The sequence below is a fragment of the Leptopilina boulardi genome, unplaced genomic scaffold (genome assembly GCF_019393585.1).
Source record: "Leptopilina boulardi isolate dan_hultmark-lab unplaced genomic scaffold, ZJU_Lbou_2.1 LbouV2_70, whole genome shotgun sequence".
Classification (NCBI taxonomy): Eukaryota; Metazoa; Arthropoda; class Insecta; order Hymenoptera; family Figitidae; genus Leptopilina; species Leptopilina boulardi.
In genome coordinates, this window is record NW_026138017.1 from 1,964,713 (window position 1) to 1,985,702 (window position 20,990).

Sequence of the window (20,990 nt, forward strand, 5' to 3'; positions counted from 1 at the left end):
TCTCCATTTACTAGGTTTTCCGTAGTAAGAAAAATTAAATTTCAAAAATTAAAAAAAATTCCCGAATTTTGCTACATTTTTTACGGATTCTAGTTTTTGATGAATACAAAACATCTTAAAACATAAAATATATATGAGAACTAAAATCGTTTTGTGCTTATTTTTTTAAAAATAATTAAAATTTAGAAAGAATGAATCTTGAATTCTTGAAAACTTTAATTAAATTATAAAATTAAATAAAATTCAATTAGATACAAATTTCTTTAATGATTCTAGCTGCCGAAATTATACCAAAAAAAAACAACTCAAAAAATTTGGAATTATTTCCTTATATTAAAAAGTGTCTTGTGAAATATAAAAAACTGGATAATATTTAAATTTTTCTGGATAATTAAATAAAATAAATTTTAGTTTTGAAAAATATTCTATGTAAAAAATGACTTTAAATTTTGTACACTTTTTTGGTAAAACTTTGACGGCATGCATTTTTTAAGAAAAAAAATTATGTTATTATTTTAAAAATTATTCAAATTTTTATGTCACATTAAAAATAATACTTTCTTGGAAAGTATTTTAAAAAAATACTGAAAAAATAACTTTTCTTCTAATTCTTCTCACAATTTTTTCAGCTTTTAAAAAATAAACAGAAAAAGATTTTAGTTTTCATAAATTTTATGCCTGAATATGTTATTTATTAAGTAATAAATAATATATAATTATTAATATTAGAATTACTAATAAAATAACTTGTTATTTATTCGAAAAATTCATATGTAAATTAACCTAGAAATTTTCTGAAATTGGTCCTGGAAAACCTGGAAAAGTCATGGAATTTCTAAATCAGATTTTTGTAGCAACCCTGAAAATATAAGTTCTGATATTTGATAATTCTGTTAAATATCAGTTCCGCGAAGTGGAAATTTAGTTAAATATTAATTCGGTTAAATGTGAGTTTGGTTAAATTGCAATTTGATTAAATAACAGTTGAATAATTAATTCCAATTCGATTAAATGTCAATTCGGTTAAATGTAATTTTTGTTAAATGTCAATTCGGTTAATTATATGATAATTCGGTGAAATATGTTAATTCGATTAAGTAGCAATTTAATTAATTAATAATTATAATTTAATTAATTCTAAATATCAATTCGGTTAAATGGTAATTCAATTAAGAAACAATTTAATTGATTATTCAGATAAATTCCAATTTTGTTAAATGACAATTCGCTTAAATGACTATTCGGGTAAAAAAAAAATTACAAATTTAATGAATAAAAAATAATAACTTTTTTCACAAAATTATAAAAAAATTATTATTTTTCTACATTTATAAAATAATAAATAGTTTAACTTGTTTAGCAAAATTTTATTAACAGTCAACGAACAAATAATTTCGATTGGTAGCCGCAATGATTAATAATTTAATTAATTTGTTTTTGCTCATTATATCTGCAATGCATTTATATTGTGAATAATTATTAAACCGACATTTTATTAGGGAAATATGGTTTCATATATTCATTGAAAGTTGGTAAATGAAACGCATAAATAAATTGGTACTCGCGACAATATGATAAATTTTACTAATTATAGAATTATGTACTTGATATGATATAGTATTTCTATCTGGGTATTTAATATTTCACGATCGTTATTTGATAGTGAAATAATAATCAAATGCAAATAGACTGGAACACTCATATTCATAACGTTTAAATTACTAACTGTGAGTTCCAATAAAAATAATATCAAATGTCCTACTAAATAGTTATTAAAAAAATATTTCTCTATTTCTTGTCACTTTCTCTGAATTACACTTTTTTCTTTAGTTTTTTTAAAAAATTTTTTAATCGAAATAATAATTAATTAATTAAAAAATATGAAAAATTTATAATAAGAAGAATAGATTTATTGCACTCGTAAAGTATTTGACATAATTCTATTGTTAAGAAAAGATAATTTATAAAAATTACCAGTAAAGATGGCTTTATATATACGTGTCTTGCTTTCATTATTAAAAAAAATGAAGTTTATTTCCGTTAACAATAAAAAATAGAACTTTACAATATAGAATATAGTTTAAACTGCAAAGTTACCTTCACGGAGGAAAGTTTTATTACTTTTTTGACAGATAAATAGTATGAAATATGTGCAAAACTTCAACCAACCGACGTTTTTATTACACTGAAAAAGTTGAGAACTTGTAAATTTTCACTTATTTGTGAAAATAAAATATGTAGCGTTAAATACGGTAATGAATGAGGGAAATATATATATATTTTTTCATATTTAGATAGGTATTAAAATTTTTATTTGATATAATTTAATTAAAATTATAGAAATAGGATAGTAATGAAATATTTGTTCAACGAAAATGTAAAACTTCAAAAATTTCGTGTGAATTTATTGATATATATATATATATTTGAATGAAAAATTATAACGGAAAGAAACTATTTTCAGCAATTTTTTTTTGTCTTTAGGGAATCGCATTTACTTTCAAATCGATAGTTCATTGAATTTCTGATAAACCACACAGGCTGCTGGATGCAAGGCACGCAAACTTCTTAGCCATCTAATCTCCAACTGACTCTATTATTCATTGCACTCTTTTTTTCACGGCTTGAAATTGAGTTTTCTGCCTTCCTCTTTTCGCATATATTTGAAAATTCGTTCGTGCAAAGGTGTTAAGTCTAATGAATTTTTGGCCCAATTTGTTTTCTCTTTTCTTTTCTTTTTTTCTCATATTGACTAAATTTCTGATCAAAGAGAAAAATTACTATGGTAAAAAATAATTAACTATTTTAGCGTTGATATTTTTCTTTTGAAGTTATTATTTATTTTTTTTTTTTAATGTTGTCATTATTGTGGCAAACGAGAACAAAAACGTAAAGAGGATTTTGTTATACCCAACTTAGGAGAAAAGACGGGGTTTTCCGGTTACTAGGAACTCAAAGGCTGAATTTAATTTAGAAAATTGTCATTCCCTCTGGACTTTTATTTGTTGCTGGACTTTTGTGCTTCAATTTAAAGGGGTTGCTTTTTAAAGTTCTTCAAAAGCTTGAAACTATTTTCAAAAAAAAAAAAAAAATTTTTCTAAAAGGAAAAACTTTTTAATAGACTTGTATGAATATATCATGATTATTAAAATTTGGAGAAAATTCCTTTTTACTATAAAATTATATAGGGTTTTGTTGGAATGAGAGAAAAGTGAAAAGGGCACACTTAGTCATCACCTACTAGTACTATATAAATTATTAATCACTGAGAACATATATTGAAATTGGCAATTTCTATCTGTCATTCATTCACGTTAGCTACATACGTAATTGCAAACTTTCTACGATAAGCACTCGATCAACTGGCTTTCGCTTTGCGAAAACATCTTCTTGATAATATAACATGTATAATAAATTTTTTAAAGATCCAAAATTTCACTTTCCTCTCGTCTTTTCTAATTTCTTTTTTATTTTTATTGCAAATAAAATGCAATGCTGTAAATTTAAGATTCTCACAAGATTTTAAGAAATTTAGACTTACAAAAATAATATCTGTATTAAATGGGGACAGTAATGAGATTTCACATAAGAATAGAACGAATATTTACAAGTTTGTGGTGGTCGTAGTCGTTAAGCGCCTTAGGTTAGATTATGAGTTTGGGGTTCGATCCCCCTTGGGGTTCAAATTTTAATTTAACTATTAGAGTTAAGACGTGTTTAGAAGTTAGTATTAGCAATATTAGTTTTATTAATTGTTTAATTAATATTAACATAGTATATAAAAAAATTATTTTATAATGTTAAAATTATGTTTTAATTAACAAATGAATAATAAATATACTCTTTTCCCTTGATGGTGAATTGCTCAGTATATAATGTGGCCACGAATATTTACGAGTAGCATTACAGTGTATTAGGAAAGTGGCGGTAAAGGTGGATGTCTTTAAGGAACATGGTAAGAGGATTGCACATGATATCTCTAAGGATCCGTTTGCAAGGATCCCAGCATCCCTTTACCATTATATTGTTATCTGATGAGCGCTCAACTTCCTTACGATATATATAAGATAACTAAATTTTTTCTCCATATCTACATTTCGATTTCACTGCTATCGACGTTCCAATTTTCATTCTCGAATTTATGGATTTTCCAATTTTTATTTTTCCTCGTCACAAAAATGTGATAAAGGAAGTCATCATTTTAAAAAATTTTTGTTTTATTTTCTTCTACATTTTTCGAATATTTCAAAATCAAAATTGGTAAAAAGCAGTTTTCTTTGCGGGTGAAAAAAAAAATGTTTCCTACAAACAATATTACAAATTTTTTTTCAAATTAATTATTGGTGAATATTTTACAGTTATTTCCATTTTTTTTACATTGCCAAGGAATTTCTGTCTGATTCAATGAAATGCCTTTTGTACCGAAAAATATTATTTGTTCGAGAATAAAATTTCTATTGACGAAATGAATTCACGTTTTGCAAAAGCATCCTAGAAACACAAACAAATGGCTTTTTATCACTGAAAAATATTTTTCTCTGTGTGACATTTGTCAGGCACTAAATTTAGAATTAAATTTGTCACACAATTTTTAAAAGGTTCAAATGAATTGACATTGTATAAAATTCAAAGAGACGTGCGTTAAAAAAAAGAGGTCTCGTGTTTTTTTTTAACTCACGTCTCTTAATAAATATATGAAAATATCGTGTAAGTTTCTTTTTTTTGGAAATAAATCTCTGTTAATAAAAAAATAGTATAATTATAAAAAAGATAGCGCGTGGAGAAAAATGCATTGAAAAGACAGCTTAATTTTTGCCTTGAAAATCATTTTTCTTTTCACTGTCGGTAACACAATATTTACCGTATAGGTTATAGTAAATTTGTTTCGTTTCGAAAAATTTTTCTTTGCTGAACTTCTGCTCGTGACATTCAGTGATGAATTATCGTACCGGAAAAAAGTGACCTGTTGAAATCAATATTTTTGTAAGAGAGTTATTTTTTCTTTTTTTTTTTTTTAACAAAAAAGTTGTTAAGAATTCAGAAGATATTTAGTCATCTATAAGTCAAGTTTAATGCCAAGGGAAAATTTCTTGTTTAGTAAACATATATATATATATATATATATATATATATATATATATATATATATATATATATATATATATATATAAGAAAAGGTCAGGAGTGGAATTATTGTTCAAAGACTCTCGAGACTGAACATTAAGGTATACAGTAGTATTTATCGAAAAAGTCGATGTCAGCGAGTTCGTATAGAAATTGTATATAGAAAGCTTCTTATAAAGAAGTGAAGATGATACAAATCCTCACTCTGTGAGTTAGCGACGTCCGACTAACTGGAGAAAGTCTTCAGACGACCTCTATTAGTTTCACTCGCCTTTGATTATTTCAGACGTTGAATGGTTTATTTGTTAATGAAAAAAAAATTACTCTTCTTCCTTTAAAACGAGATAGATTTTATATTACAGCAAAAGTATTGGTATTGCATATGGAATTTCTGCAGTAAACTTGAAATTATATCGATACTTGTTTTATATATATTATATATATGTATATATTCTTTCGAAGGTAAATGATTTGAATCATGTATAGCTGGCAAAATGTAGGTCTCTCTTCTTATACAACCAGATCTGGTTCAAGATAAGGAAGAAATGTAGAATTAAATCAATCTGGAAATATAATTAACTCAACAAGCAGTGAATTCATGTCAATTTCTTTTTCTTCAAGATATGTGAAGATTTGAATTGTAAAATAATTTCCCGTTTTAAGAAAATTTTAATACTTTTCTTCCATTTCCGTTTATAATTTAAACGAGCATTCAAAAAAATTTTTGTATCAATTTTAGTAAACAGTTTTGAGTCAAATACATTATCCATGGCATGTGGTTTCTTATTTCCCAACTTTTCCCATATGGATTTTCCCAAGTGGTGGATTTATCGAAATTGGAGTAATAAATCTGCAATAGTCATCCAATTTCTGCAAGGATGCGAAAATCGTACATCATTTTCCCCCCCCCCAAATGTTTTCCTTTGTTATTGATTATATATTTTGATTTTTTTCAAAATTAAATTAAAATCTGTCATTTATAGAGATAATAGTTTTATGGAAATATCTATTTACCTATATATAGAAAACGAAATGTGTGAGGTTAAAAAAAAAATTTTTTTTTACTGTGTTTCACATGCAACAGCATGTTTGAATGCACACGTGCACGTAAACTTTCTGCACTCGCATGCAATAGATATTTGTAGTTACTTACCCAGTTTCGTGTAAACAACATTTCAATTTGTTAAACAGAATAAAAGTGACACACTTATTTTTTTTTGAAAATTCTATTTCTTGAGAATTAATTAAAATTTTGTGTGGGTTAAAAAGTTGATTTAATTGAAACCATTATAAATTTTGCGATGTTAGAGTTTATTAATGACCCGGTGAATCAATAATCAATAAAGTTGTTGAGTGACAATGTATCACCGTTAGAGAAGACATTAAACTGAGTGAGGCTACAATAGAGGTGAATGAACGGAAAACATTGAGGCCTAAATTACATGCATTTTCATCATACATTCTAAACATTTCGTGAATTTTAAAATCTAAAATTTCTGAACATTGTCAAGTGATGAAATAGTAATAAAAACAGAAACAGTAAGCAATTCGTTTGCCTTGGGCGATTATTTGAGGATATATAAAGTGGAATCGAAGTGTATATATATGTATGTACATAGACTGGATATGGATTTAGGACCTTCAAAGGTATGGGGTGAGACTGAGAAAGGTATAGGAGTGATCTTGTGTCTCCACCGGATGAACACAAGACAAAGTAGCCAGGGGTTGTTGATTCCCAAGGGAATATCATGTTGCACAATGTTCACAGTGTGCAATGCCTACAGGTTGCTTACTATCTCTAACCAGAATGACCTCCATTCGGTGGCAGATTTCACCTCCCACGTCCATACAAGTCCATAAACCGACTGCACATGGACAAATAACCATAATAATCCATTGCATCGTGTATAATATGAGAAAGTCTTTTAAAATTTAGAAATAATGTGCATTTCATCTTCATTAATTTATTGTATATACCTCTTGGGAAAAGGTATTTTTATTTTTAACGTGACAACAATGTTAACTGTGGCATTTTGTTTCGAAAATTTTTTAATTTAATTCTTTAGAAATTTTTTTCAGTTTATGTTTAAGTACAAAATAAATACTAAATAAATCTTTAATTTTCTTTTTGCAGATTCTATCCCGTACGTGGTGTCACGTACTTCAAAGATAAAGGCGAAAGTAAAAAAGGATATCTTGAAGGACACAGAATTCTCCAGTTGCAGACTTTTCTCGGTCTATTTTTACGGTTAATTTTCATATTTTCTGAATGGAAATTTAATTTCAAAGTAGCGATCTCCAAGGGCTATTTAGTTTGAAAGAATCTTCTCGAAGCTGAAAATTTGTCATTAAGGTAAATATTTTATTTTATTACAAAAAATTTTGTTGTAGCATTTTCTTTTTGATGAGTAATTTTTCTAATGTAAATTATTGAAATTTATACAGAAAGCTTAAATGCTTTTTATTATTATTATCCGGAAATTGAATATGAATCAAACATAATCAGAAATAAACTATTTTATTATTCAAATAACGATCGGGAAAATTACATTTTGCAGAATTAATGAATTTTCTTAAACAGGGAAAGCAATTTGCTGAACGCAGGGAATATTATACAAAAGACTCATTAATAGCTCAAAGAGCCAGAAAATTTTTCCATAGTAACCAATATTAAACATATGTATATAATATTTCGTAGTTAGTGGAGATTTATCCTTTTTTTCTGATTTAAAATAAACACCGAAAAAAGAATTTGAATTTTTTTCCGAATAGGGTATATATGTTTACTGTATTAAGAAAACATGGGATTAAATAATAATGAAATTTTGTATTCTATAATCATATGGGATTAGATGAGAATCTTTAATAGAATAAAGAAGTAAGCGTTATAGAGAGATGCTGTGTAAGAGAAATGATAATAGAGAATGGAAAAATGATAAGGGAAACCAACAAGAATATGCGCATACAATTTTGGGAAAAAAATTTATGTATGATGAAAGTTGGAAAATTTGTAGACAAAATTCCCTAAGAAAATTTAAAGGTAAAATATTTATTCGGGTATGATTATACTTTTTTTGCCTCTCTTTGTCAATTACATATAGAAATTTGATATTTTATGAAATGTGAAAATTTTTTTATAAGGTACTGCAGTAGTTTCATTAGTATATAGTTCAATATAATACACTGAAATCAATCTGTCATTCTGTCAGAATGACAGTAATATTTTTTACTTCACTTAGATCAGGGTTCTCTATTTTTATTTTTCCCCTTGTATTTTCTTCAATTCAAGTCTCTGTTTTAAAGCATTTTTCGGACCAATTTCTCTTGGGGAAGCTCCTAAATCTCACAAAGAAAGAAGATCGTGACTTTTTCATTTCTTTTTCTCATTTTTCACGATCCGATGAGCCTTAGATTTTTCTTTTTATGAGCACACTGTGGATTATTGTTATTAATTTTTCTGGACATAGTATTCTTCTGAATTGATATTGTTTCTGAAAAAAAACAAAGCAAACAAAATAAATTGTTAATTATAAAATCTATATACAATCAGGCAATTTAATTGAGAAGTTTAATTTTTCAAATACTTGTTATATTTGAACAAAAGACCTCGTTAAATCAACAGATTTCATTTTCCATTTTATTTGTGAAAATTATCTACTTGATAATTTTCAGTACAAATGTGTATTGCATTAATTTAATGTAAATTGTTTTAAACTGAATTAAACTGAAACCTGTTAAGTTTATTATTTAATTTTATACATCTATCGACATGTAGCATATATGTATTCCAATCAGTTTAAACCATTTATTATTAAATGTCACGTATCGTATTTATATATTAAAAACTCAATTCAAGTTTATAATGTTATTAAGGAGAAAAAAAAGCTTTTGTCGCGAAAAGAAAATGAAATTAGTTTAAAGTATTTTCCACTTGATTGTGTTAATTTTCATTATCTGGTGATTTTGTATATGTGACGTTCCATGAGGAAAGGGACCTTAGCTGCAATAGACGCATTTTCCAGAAAAGGTATTTAAAGTAGAGCGTCCCTGATTGGTTGAGACCCTCCATCGAAAATCAGCCCCACCACCTTACTACTACATCGTTCCTACAGCTCACGCTTACGACAAGTATACTAGTGTAGAAGTGGTGGGGATGGTTTCTGTAGTCCGTGCTGGAACGCGATTAACATGGTCATGATTAATGCTTTATAACAAAAAAACTAAATAGAAAAGTACAATTTTTAACTTTTGTATCTGAAAGAGCAACTCAAGATCTATCGACTGATATCAAAAACTCAATTTTCATTTTTTTGCAGCTAAGGTCCCTTTCCTCATGGAACGTCACATATAATATAGTGAATCGTGACGAGTATAAAAGCATGCCAATATACATTGACTTTATCTCATTATTATAATATATATATATATGATATAATTTATCTAAAGAGGATGACTATACAATTTATGCAGATGTTTATTTATGAACGCATCCAGTTTACGGTATTATTTTCATGGTGTATTGTATATTTGGAGAGAATTCAGTAAAGCGCAGACAAGGGCCAATGTAAATTGTGGAGCATGGCATGTCGCGGCAATACTCACACTATAGCATAATAATGACAAGAGAGCAAACCGCGTTCTGCACTTTTGGTACAGGATAGGTGGTGCTCGCAGCTTCCCGAGAGTTCGTCAAAGTATATATATATGTATATGTATGTGTATACCTGTTTTGCTTCCATTCGTTCATGTTTTCGCGTTTAATCGACGATTTCCACAATTGGTACCACACATTGAAATTTTAAACGAGGCACGCGAATTAAAAATATTCTGATTAATAAAATAAAAACAAAGATTTTGAATTTTCTCTCATTCGGAAACTAAAGATTAATTTATCAAAACTGTGCATATATGCTTTTTAATTAATTAAAAGATTCTTTCCGTGAATTTTGAAAATTATTTTTTAATGAGTTTTAGAAGAGTGGTTATACCGGTGTTATGTATATACAACGGAAAATAGGTTGTATCGGAAATTTTAAATTTTGTACATTTTTCATGAGCCTATGCGGATATTATGGAGGCATATCTAGTCATTATTTTCAAAACAAAAAAAAAAAATATTATTTATTCATTAAAGTACAATAATTCAGAAATGTTTTCTTTAGAATCGATTTGAAAACAATTTGAAAGAGATAGAACATTTTGAAGCCCCGCCCTTTCGATTGGGAGTTACACGGTATTCAAGGTCGTAGAGGCAATGAATTCTTTGCATAGATAGCAACAAACAGATTTTGACCTTTTATTGAAGGAATAGTAATAAAATTATTTGATTTGACCAAACAGATTTTACTAACTCGGACTAAATATTTTTCTCAGTAATTATATAAATAGCGAGGAAGGGAATTGTATTAACATTAACAAAAATTATTTTTTTACTTTGTTTCAGGGCTGAAAAGGATGGCACTCACTATGTGAACATTAAGTGCACTTCGAGGAGAAAATAAAGGATCAGTAATTTATTTTGCATTCGGGAGTGCGTTCATTGTTAATTGTCTATTTTTTCAAATCCAAACAGAAATCTAATTTTTTTTTTTAGTTGAAATTTACCCTCGGGAGTGTTCGAATTCTTTAAAACCGCGATCGTTAAAAAAAAGTATGTCAATTTTCTTTTTAGTTTCTGTTTGGTAATTAAAGTAAAGTAATTTTTTATTTAGTTTCAAAATTAATTTCGGGAGTGTTCGAATTCTTTTAAACCGCGATCGTAATTTCTTTTTGTAATTTTTGTTTATAGTTTTATAATTTCGGTAGTGTTCGAAAGTGCAATGGATGTGATATTTGAAAGCAGCTCCAGAATAAAGATTGATTACATGTAAGTTTTTGAATATTTCTATAACATTTGGTCTACCGGCGTGGAATCCCTACCATAATTAAAATCCCTCCTAGAAATCGCACATCTACTCTTACAGTCCAAATAGATGCATGTAAGGAGAATCTGTAGTGATTTCCCCACTTGGTGCCCAAGGTTGTGTCCCTTCCTTGAGATAAACTTATTTTATTTCTATCTATGAAAGTGATTTAAGGAAATACATACAGAACTAAATGTAGACATTGTGATTTAGAGAAAATTAGTATTATTGAACAATAACAATTATTTTTGAAATTAATTGATATAATGGTAAAGCAGATTCAATTTATCAAAAATTAATCTTCTCCTTTGATAATAATGTTATTTGATTTATGTTATTCTTTACTGTATAAACTTATACTGAACTTTAACCATTATAGCGCCTACCTAGATTTAGTTAATATTTTATATTGTTACTTACGTAACTATTAGAATTTAGGAGTACGGGAATTTTTAAAATCATTTTTATAACTGATAATTTATATTACTTTATTGCTTTATCGGTATAAATATTTGGATAGGATCCTAAAATGATGAAATTGTAAATTAAAAAAAGAATTAAAATTTCTTTCTTAAAATATTATTATTTTTGATTATAAAAGTTTAGCTTCTTTTATACATATTATGTGAAGGCAAAGTTATTTCAATTGATCCGCTCTCCCCTCTTTTGCTTGATGGGAAAGTGTTTGTCTTCGACATTGTTTAATGACCGGGAGTTAAAGACTTTCAATGTGGAAAGTAGCAATTTTTCAAATAGTCTGAGGAATCCGATTTTCACCGTCGTGACGCGGAAGAGACACACAAGACTAAGTGTGGGTGACCTGTTGGTGTGAGGATAGATAATGAAAAGCGGATTTTCCCTTGGCTCCTGTCGAAGTGCCTTGCACGTATTTATATATTACATTTTACATGTATAGAGTGCAAGTAAACACGCGCGGTCGTTTACGTGCACATATACCAATGTTTTATGGTAGTATTGTAATATTAGGACGAGAGGTGATGTTGGTGCAAGTATAGGGTATATTCTATCGATCACATGTCCGCGACACATAGAACCCCTTTTACCCCTCTACCCTTGAACTCAACTCCTGCTATGTGGCGGCCTATTTCTATATACAGTTTTAACCCGGAGAAGAATTACCTTTTATACAGAATATGGTAGAAGCGTCGCTTTTGATTTTCAAGAAGGTCCATTTCCTGATCGATAAATAAACTTGATTAATTTATCTCGCCTGCATAAGCAACATTCGTCAAGTTCTTCGTCTATGTTTCTAATTTTTCAGCTAAGTTGTGTTTGTCAGTTTCTTCACTTGCACGCGATATTACTGCGAGAGATTTCTTTTTCCCCTTATTAATAGGTTTTTGTTTTCTATTTTCCAAAAAATATATATATTAATATTGATGATTTGTGCTTTTTGGAATCAAATATTTTTTTTTCCATTATAATAGAAAAATTTCAAATTTTCTGATCATATAGTTAGGGTAACTAAATAAATGGAAAATTTTCCTCTCTTTCATTTGTCAAGGCAAAATTTATTCCATACAATTAAATCCGAATTTTAATTCATTTATGTTTCATATTTATAAAAATTGGCTTGATTTAATATTATAGTTAATCAGATTTCAGAATAAGATAAACATATACATATTGGAAAGAAAATTAGTAGAGAAATTAATTTTATTGCAATAAAAGATGTGAAATAATTAAGTAAAAGTATTTGATCCAGTTTCGACAATTCAGCTACTTATCTGTGCAATAAATTTTTAAGAGTTGACGTCCTGAAATAATAAAGGTAGTTTCTAATGGTGACTTTAGAAAGATAGAAGATTGTAATAACGGTATTTTGTATAGAGGAAAAGTTTTAATATCAATTATTATCAATAAAAGGTAGTTTGACTTGCATCGTAAAATTTCGAAAAAAAATTTCAATAAATCGCTTGGTATTAATCAAGATCTATTAATGCTCGTTAGGTTCACTTTACGTAAAGTTTAACACCATATATCTTGACACTACTTTCATATTTTTTTCGCTAATTTCTTTCTTTCATTTCTCTTTTGCTCATATCGTATCGTACAATTTTATTTGCTAATTTTTGTTTCTAATTGTGTTAATAATTAATCGCTAGTGTTAAAAATGTAAAGAAAGTAAATAAAAAGTTTTTTACAACTCTTTACATAAAAGCATTTTTAGTAAAAATTTTTTCGATTTTATTTACAAACGATAATATTTTGAATATCGAGTAGACTATAGGTATCTTTACATGTTGCAGGAATGTTGGATAAAAGCTGATGTTGGTAAAGGGGTAGGGAGGTAAAGTCTCTGCCCTCTCACCTCACAGCCGACTAGTTTTTCGTTAGCTCGGCGTCCCGTGAAATCCGTCACTCTGTCAGCCTCCGACGAGGGTTGCAAGATTCTCGGTGAATTTGTATTATATACGTGTTATACAATACATTGTTATAAATCTACTATTATTTAAATTATCAGGTATTATTACCAGCACAATAGTATATGACAATTGAATTAAAATTTAAATATTTTTTTTTAATAAATTTAATTTATTTTGTTTAATTTAGAAAGAAAATTAAATTTAAGTGATTAAAATCAGGATATTTATCAAATTTTATATTATCAGTACGTGTCGACTATTTGTGGAAATTGTCATTCACTAGCCAGAAGGCCTTTATTTGACACACTGGTCCAAACTATATACTAAAAGCGATTCTAGATTCTCTAACAATTAAAATACCCTCGAGACTCTTTGCACTCTCTGCGCGCTTTAAACACATATACTGACAATTTTCAGTACTATTACAAAACTGTGTCATGTGCCTTTTATTTCTGCGGATAACTAAATTTCAGCCTGTCTTTCCATTCCATTTAACGATGAATATCTTCAATATTTTTTTTCACCTCCATTTTCCACAGTAGCTATATATATATATATATATATATATATATATATATATATATATATATATATATAAAACTAGGAAACAGTAGTTCAAATAAAAAAATGACATTTAAAAGTTTGATAGGTCAGGATAATATGAAAAACAATAATGGCTTATTTTTTGTATATGAAATGAAACTTTTAATTATTAGTGAATTTTGTACATTTTTAAAATTTTAATTTCCGAAAATATTAGTTTCTATAACTTTTTTTTTTTGCTATTACATTTTAAATGAAAAAAAGTAAAACAATTTCGTACAATATTTTTTTTTTTTGTTGATATATATTTTGAGTGTATAGATTCTTGTTATGTTTGTTCTTGTGTGTTATAGAAGTGATTGAACTTAAATCGTGAATTTCTGGAAAGTCTGTTAAACTTGTTGTTGCCCAATGTCCAATGGGTTCAATCGACTTTTGTATTTGTCGAACGTGCCCGAGGGAAAATCCTCTCAAGTTCTTGTTCTTCTTCTTCTTCTTCACTCCCTTGCTCACAACTTGAAGAGTTACCGCCAATCATAGTCAGAGACTTAGGGAACAATTACCAAAGAAGGGTAGGGGCGGGGGGGGGGGGGGCGCGAAACGAGTTGAAGAAAACAAATTATTGAAATTTTCGAACTTTTCAGATAATTTTACAATTCATTTGATTTCATTTGACAGTTACTTGGATTAGAGTTAAGTCTCACTTTAATAACTTTTATCTCTGCAAAATTACAGATTAAAACTTTTAAGATTAGTTTCCCTCACAATGGTATTTTAAATGAAAAATATTCCAATTGTACAAAATTCAACAGTGATTTCTCATTTCTCTTCGCAGTACTAAAAAAATTTTGTAAAGTCTAATTTTTGGTTATAAGGATTTTTTTTACATCAAACTTATGATAAAAATCTGTTGAATAAAAATTATATTATTAATTATTTGAAATAGTTTCCAAAAGATAGGGTTTAAAGTTATTTTTTTTTTGTCGCTTTTGATTGCACTATGTACCTATGCATAAAAAATCGATTTTGTGCATTTGCATGTACCTCTTTGTCATGCTTTCGCGTTGGAGATTTAATGTAAGCGGTTTGGGCTTGTGACTTTTTATGCTTTTTTGTAACATTTATCCTCTAAATGCTTTTCTGGAACGAGACATAATAAACGTAGTGTGGTGGACGCATTTCTCAGTTAACGAAGAAATTGAAGACTATATATATAGTACTGCGAACATTCAGTAAATAAACTGTACAATGTAATCATTTCAAATGGCTCTACCATTGCCTTTGCGATGTCCTCTATTTTTCTTTTACTCACAGCATTCTTTATATATGTAATGGTCAGTATATAATTACTTTGCTGGAAAATGTCTTCAAATTTTTTTTTTTTTTGTTATATTTTTAGTTTTCTTTTTATCTCTTTGCTCTAATTAATATATTATTTATTATATTTTATGAGAAGAATAATTTTCGTTTTATTTGCATAAAAAAAATAAATTGCTTCTTCATAGTAATTTATCAGTTTTCCACAATTTAATTTTTAGTTTGATTCTTTGTGATTATAACTTTGCCCGTCAGAACGTAATTGTGACGAGTCCGTCGCTTCGTTCAAGTATAAGTTGTGAACAATGTGTACAGCGCGTTTTCCAAGCCACTTATCGCTTCTGAAACTTCTTCCAGTACTTGCGAATAATCCTTCTCTCTTCTTCTCTCTATGAAACTTTCCCTTACCAATTTCATTCTTTTTCACTATCTCTTTGTAACTTGGGCATTATCTGAAATCCTCTCTATCCTCGTTTTCTCTCCCATCAGAAACTTGGGAACAATGGTTACCCGTAAAAGGTGACAGACGCTCACCCACGTTGTCCTCTGTCTCTCTCTCTCTCTCTCTCTCTCTCTCTGCAGTTACTGTATTTCTGTAATAAATATCTATCGAGTGTCATTGCGAGTTTCATGTTGGATATTTTTCTTCCAGCAAAGTCGGAATGAAATATGTCCAACGTTACTCAATAGTTTTTCATCCATGGTATATAGCAGATAACAAAAGTACTCATAGAAATCTAACTTTTCTGTCAATCAATGAGATTAAAGTATAATACTGTATTCGTATATACCTATATTTAATTACGTCTCTTCCCTTTAACGTCAACTTTGCAATTAAAACAGTGTAAAACAATAAGTTACTGTAACGTACTTGTGTGTGCATTAAATTTGTTACAAGTTCTAATTTAATTAAACTGTTCAAAATTGGGACAAATTTTGGTACTTTGAAACACATTACAATCATTCTCTCGTGACAAAATTCCTAAAAGTAATTGAGTATAAGAAACAAGAAGTGACATTGATATAAATTACTATAACGATTAATTTACTTTAAATAACTTTAAAATTATTTATGTTTTTCCTTTTCGAATGAAAATCACAGTATAATTGGGGCACATATTTGATAATCGGAAATTATTAAAATTGATTTCTCCAAGTTTCGTAGAATGTGGGTACACTTTTAATTTCACATTTTACTACTTTCATATATGCAAATTATAACAGATGCGAGTATAAGCTTTTGTCAGATACAGGCACGTCTAGAAAGTTTAATCTCTCGACTCACTTTCAACAATCAGTTTAAAGCTTCTCAGAAATTTAAGCTAAGGAGCAACATCCTCTTAAGCTAATTTTCATCACAAATTCGAATTCATAGAAATTAAATTTCAAAATTGTTTAAAATTTTACTTTGAAAAGAAAATTTTTACAATTTGGCTTTTGATAATTTTTTTTTCCTTGTGTATAGAGAATTGTATCGTATTAACATTGAACAAATTCTATTAGTGAATTGAATCCCATTGAATTAATTCTTCATTTAGTGAAATGAATACCACTGAATTATTCCATTTTTTATTGCTTGAAATGTACTCGTTATTTTATTTAGTAAATTGAAATTTATAATTTTTGAAATTTTTTTTACTAAAATGATGATTAAAAAAAAAAATTAGTTATATAGATCGGTTTTTCTCTAGTTTTTTGAATCAAGTCCGAAGGTTGCAGATTGTCAATATTTCATCCTTTATCAAATACTCAGGACCCCTTGAGCACACCTGGCACTCAGCTCTCCCTCTCTCTTCGAACTTTAGCAATTAGGAGCCGATCCTTTAGTTTCTCATCCTATTGCACTTAAAAACCCTTCTAAAATGCCAATTCCGAGATCCATGGAATTTCAAATGCATTAAATAAACTTCGATCGTCCGCAGTAAACTTTGATGATCCACTAACGATTCAATCTTCATTGTTGTACAAGGTCTTCTGTCTCGTGTTCAAGTCAAAAGTTTTTTGCTGTAATTTTTTTTTTTTATAAAATATAAATAATTTTTTAGTAAAAAAAAATAATTTAATTTTAGTCGACTTTACTGTGAAATCATTTAGGTTGCAATAAACTATTTTTGGTGTGAAATTGCTCTTAAAATAATTTATAAATTTTATAATTTGAATTTTTAAATTATGATTCATAATAATTATTATATATAAAACTGTTAAATGAAATTCTATATTTTATTATTAAAATTAATAATATATATGTAAAGAATAAAGTATATAATGAGAGATAAAAGTTATTAATTTGGTAATATTAGAGCTTATTATTGGAAACTCTTTTATTATCATAATAATAAAGTATCAGGATTCTGTGTATAATTTTGGAAAATGATAAGAGATAAAAGGCTCATTAATGGGAAAACTGCGTTTCAGCTTTTATGTGTTTAAATTTATGATCGATTCGATAATTTTACATAAGTTTCACGGTGGGACAATCCTTAATTATTATAACATGATGCTATCCTGACAAACGAGTGTTTTAATCCAATTTATATTATAATTAGTGAAAAGATTTATTTTTTAAAAATGAAAATTATCCTCACTTTGAAATGCAGAAAATTAGTTTATTCTTTTTACAAATAGGGAATATTAAATTTCAACAAATTGTGTATGTAAATTTTTTTTTTACATTTAACAAATAAAATGATCATTATTTTTTATCTCGGTTTCCGGTGTAATGGGAAAATCGAGATTTTAATTAAAAAGCGCATTTAGTCCAACACTTTAGGTTATATATTTAACAATAGAAGATTAATGAGTTTGTGCAGTAAACAATTAAAAATGTTTTATGGAAGACTTGATATTCGATTAACTGATAGAGATTTTCTCATTAACTAAAAACACTAAGATTGACAATTAAATTTCATTGTATATTATAAATAAAATTAACCGCAACTTAGTGGATAATTTTAATTTCATTGATTAGAAATTTATTTGTAAAATGTAATTTTTTTTTTGCCGCGCAAGTAGGATGGATTGAGCGTATTTTTATTTAAACTTAATTTCTATTTCACATTTCCATTTAAAGTAAAAAAGCATATAAAATGCAGACGCAGCTGTCGGTAGCAAACTTTCTTTCACTCGAGGATATAATTCTTGATTGAAACAGTAAACTCGACGGAAATAAAAGCAGTCAAGCGACGACACGTTCTCTCCATTCATGCAAAGCATAAACTTTCAAGCTTTGCCTTGTATTGAAGCTTTTTTTAAAATTTTTATTTTCGTGTTATTTTAAAATATAAATATTCGTTTTACTTAAAAATTACTTAGGATTTTGTGTTTACCTTTTTTTTGACTGGGAAACATTTTTTTTAATCCTTTCAAATATTTTAATAATAAAAATATAGAATTGAATTAACATTTATTAATAAAATGGCGCAGTTATTATATATTAATTATTGAAGTATCAAGGCAGTAATATTGCATCGTATATAATTTGATTTAAAAACGTTTATACGGTAACATCGTTAATTATTTTATGAATTGTTTATTTGGTTTAAAAAAGTCTATATTTAAAATTTAAAAGACTTAATGTATATATTTAAAAATTAACATCATTTTCAAGAAGACTTTTAGTCTTAAGTACATTTTAAATTACCCTTTTAAAAGTTCTCAGGTTATGAAAGTTTTTAATAAAATTGAAATTATTTTATAACAGGTCATTAATTTTTAAAAAGAAAGTTTTTCAGATAAAATAGTTTTGCGAAAGTTTGTAAATAAATTATATTGCAAAAAAATATGCACTAGACGCGACAATGAAGACTGAAAAAAATTCCCCTCTAGAATAAAACAATAATGGATTTAAAAATTGTCCCCTATTTAAATTTTCATTGATTTTTATTCATTTCATATATATAAATATATATATATATATATATATATATATATATATATATATATTAGTCTTTTAAGTGATAAAAAATTGAAATTGTTTTTTGAAGGAGCCATCAGAAATATATTTTTTAAACAGTTAAAGCTGATGATGACATTTGAAATTTTATTTGCCTCCCTGTGAAATAGTTTTGTCGATTTTCGTTATTAACAAACTATGCAAAGTGGAAATTTGAATATTTCCTACACGATCGTAGAAACTGTACCAAACACTCATTTTACACAGCTATGTAACACAATTTTCATGGCAATCGCGAAAACTCAATTTTCTCTAATGATACAACAGGAAATCGTTGCAAAAAATACGATTGCATCATGTTTTGAAGCAAAAGAAATGAAAAGAAACACTAATTGCCTTCATATGTATGAACTATATATATTCAACATTTTTATATGGCAATTGATTTTTAACGAGATATCTTGACAATTAAAAAATCTTTCCTCAATGAACTTGAAATTCAATTTTTCCATTTAATTTTAATTATTCCATTTTTATTATTAATTTTTAATTTAAAAAAGAATTACTATTGATTTTTTAGATATTAAAATGAATAATTTAAATTATCAATTTATTTTTTTCTTCTACTTTAAATTTTTTTCAAGTGTAAATAATTTCTGTTTCACATAATTAGCAAGATATAAAGCAGCATATGTTTGGAAGCAATTAAGAAAGCATTAAATTTAAATTATTAAACTGTAATATTTGCTAGAATCATGTGTACAATGTACAAAGTTACGTTTGGCGTTAAGTGTTTGCAACTGGTAAATACAAGACGTTTTATATTTACATTTCACTATTTAAGGATGGTAGTTACTCAATTTAATTAACTGCAATTTTTTATTAAATGCAATAACAATTTTTTTTTGCATATAATATTTAAGAATAAAAAAAAAATTTAAATACTATAAAAAGCATTTATATCGGAGAAATTTATTGCGCTGACAAAATAAACACTTTGTCAAACAGATAACTTTATATGAAAATGGTGACAATGCTGTTCACGTTTGGAAACAAATAAATATGATTTTAGAGAGTATATATAGGGTTATATGCAGAATAGTCTCATGCTATGAAATTTATATATATAACTGCTACGTTTTAATTGACCCCGCAAAATTCAAAATACAATGCAGAAGTTTGTACGTGTGTTTTAACGACTGGAGAGCATCTGGATTCGTATCTATATCACAAACTCACAGCTGCATTTTGCTGAATGCACATATAAATGACAGGTGAACTTGGATGAAATCGAAGGATAATTTACATTTTGGTTCCTGAACGTTCTCTCTGATTCTCTCAAAATTCCAAAAGTATATTCCATATCATATAATATGTTCTATATATGTGTGAAATCGATTCACTTTTCCCAATGTCCTTCCTGTTCAATATGTTCTGTGAAAATATCAAGAAAGAAAAATAATGCATAATTTTTGTTGAATTTTAAATTTAAACGATGGCCAAAAATAGAAATTTCTGACGAATATAAAAATTAGTGCAGTTAAAAATCCAAAATTTATTTTAACCTAGTTCAGCATCCGTTAAACCAATCATAAGTGCGCTTTACATTTGTTGTTCGAAACTTTTTCCCTATTTTATTGGCGGTATTCCGGAAGGAATATCTCGCAAATTTAATTTTTCTAAATTTTTTACAAATTTGTTTTCTAGTGTAGCTCAGCATCCGCTGGACCAATCAAAAAGTGCGCCATAAATTTTTTGTTCGCTACTTTTTGCTAAAGACTTTGGCGGTTTTCCCGATCAATAATCTCGAAAATTTAATTTTTC

General features: G+C 27.5%; 1 long non-coding RNA gene across 1 annotated transcript in view; it reads left to right on the forward strand.

The window, feature by feature from the left end:
- LOC127290577 (uncharacterized) overlaps nucleotides 1-20,990 on the forward strand; it is a 51,387-nt gene that overhangs the window by 15,701 nt on the left and 14,696 nt on the right. Inside the window, exons 6-7 of the long non-coding RNA XR_007844387.1 lie at nucleotides 7,259-7,477; nucleotides 10,568-10,990. This is a non-coding gene — a long non-coding RNA (uncharacterized LOC127290577). The remainder of the gene's footprint in view (nucleotides 1-7,258; nucleotides 7,478-10,567; nucleotides 10,991-20,990) is intronic.